This window comes from Protobothrops mucrosquamatus, unplaced genomic scaffold (assembly GCF_001527695.2).
Source record: "Protobothrops mucrosquamatus isolate PMUCROS unplaced genomic scaffold, P.Mucros_1.0 scaffold3646, whole genome shotgun sequence".
Classification (NCBI taxonomy): domain Eukaryota; kingdom Metazoa; phylum Chordata; class Lepidosauria; order Squamata; family Viperidae; genus Protobothrops; species Protobothrops mucrosquamatus.
The window spans coordinates 87,432-89,513 of NW_015389607.1; the positions used below are offsets into that span (position 1 = coordinate 87,432).

Genomic DNA, 2,082 nt, shown 5'->3' on the forward strand with positions numbered 1-2,082 from the left:
AGAAAAAAAGCAAGAAATATGATTAGGGGGCTGGAGGCTAAAGCATATGAAGAATGGTTGCTGGAATTGGATCTGTCTACTTCAATGAAAACAAGGATTCATGGTGACATGATAACAGTGTTCCAATATCTAAGGAGCTGCCACAAGGAAGAGGGGTCAACCTATTTTCCAAAGCACCTGAAGGTAGGGCAAGAAGCAATGGATGGAAACTAATCAAGGAGAGAAGCAACCTGGAATTAAGGAGAAACTTCCTAACAATTAATCAGTGCAATGACTTGCCTCCAGAAGTTGTGGGTGCTCCATCACTGGAGGTTTTTAAGAAGAGAGTGGTCAGCCACTTGTTTGGAATGATATAAGGTCTCCTGCTTGAGCAGGGTGCTGGACTAGAAGAACTCCAAGGTCCCTTCCGTTATTATGGTATTCTTTTTTCCTTCCTTCCTTCCTCCCTCCCTCCCTTCCTTCCTTCCTCCCTCCCTCCCTCCCTTCCTCCATCACTGGAGGCTTTTAAGAAGAGACTGGATAGCCACTTGTCTGGAATAGTATAGGGTCTCCTGCTTGAGCAGGGGGTTGGATTAGATAGAATAGAATAGAATAGAATAGAATAGAATAGAATAGAATAGAATAAAAAATAGAGTAGAGTAGAGTAGAGTAGAGTAGAGTAGAGTAGAGTAGAGTAGAGTAGAGTAGAGTAGAGTAGAGTAGAGTAGAGTAAATAGAACAGAACAGAACAGAACAGAACAGAACAGAACAGAACAGAACAGAATAGAATAGAATAGAATAGAATAGAATAGAATAGAATAGAATAGAATAGATAATGCGGGATGGGATGGGATGGGATGGGATGGGATGGGATGGGATAGGAGAGGAGAGGAGAGGAGAGGAGAGGAGAGAAGAGAAGAGAAGAGAAGAGAAGAGAAGAGAAGAGAAGAGAAGAGAAGAGAAGAGAAGAGAGAACAGAATGCGGGATGGGATGAGATGGGATGGGATGGGATGGGATGGGATGGGATGGGATAGGATAGGATAGGATAGAAGACTGGCCAATTGTGTTTGGAAACACAAGGAATTTTAGAAAATCCAAAAGTATCATACATGGGAAAGTGAGTAAAATAAAAACGCGAACTCACCGCAAATTCATCCTGCCACTGATGTTCTTTCTGGAATTTTTCTGCTGCTTCAGCAAGACGCTAAAGAAAAGAAAAGAAATAATGTGTTAAGCCATTCCACACTCTCCTGTGGACATGAAAATAATGGAATAAGGCAAGGGACATTTCTAATCTTAAAATAGTTTAGCGGCTAATCCGAGGATCCCCAGAGGAAAGATAGGTAATATGTAAACTAACATTACCATGCATTAGCAAAGATCATTAACTACAGTTCTTAAGAATACAAGTTATATTAACATCTTTCCTGAAAGGGCCCATGGATATTAAATGTAATTTCATAGTACACGAAGAAATGAGAAACAAAGGCTTTGGATTCAGGCTTTATTACAAACGGATCTAAGTCACATTTCTTGAACATATAACTACCCTTCCATTTTTGCTCTTCTCTGACATTTGCTATGCGTTTCTCCAAATGGGCATAAGAAATAAATCAACGAAGAGAAAATCACCACAGATCATGGAAAATTGCTGGTAAGAATGAATGATCATAGACAGGTAGTCCTTGACTTACGACCACCGTTGAACCCAATATTTCTGTTGCTAAGTGTTGTGATTCCTCGCTAGCCAGTGGACCCGGCAGCTGAGTCTGAGGAATCAGAGGAGGAGGAGGAGGGGCCTGGAGTGACATCAGAGTCAGAGGAAGGCTCTCTCCAAGACTTACAGTCGGACGAGAAGCCTGGCCCCTCTACTCGCGCTCAGGCTGAGACACAGCTGTGCTGGAAGCCTGAGTTGGACAGTGATGAAGAACAGCTGGGACAAATCCCGAATGCACGAATGCGCAGGCAAGAGTTCACCGCCCTGAGTCCCGCAAGGGAGATAGGGCGGTATATAAATTTAATAAATAAAATAAATAAATAAAGAGAAGCGAGTAGGACAGAGGAATGCAAAGGGGCGGCTTCAAAGGCAAAGGAGAAGGCAT

General features: G+C 42.5%; 1 long non-coding RNA gene across 1 annotated transcript in view; it reads right to left on the reverse strand.

The window, feature by feature from the left end:
- Window positions 1–1,170, reverse strand: part of LOC107297998 — a 31,021-nt gene extending 29,851 nt beyond the window's left edge. The window contains exon 1 of the long non-coding RNA XR_001549142.1: window positions 1,125–1,170. This is a non-coding gene — a long non-coding RNA (uncharacterized LOC107297998). The remainder of the gene's footprint in view (window positions 1–1,124) is intronic.
- Window positions 1,171–2,082: the final 912 nt, after the last annotated feature.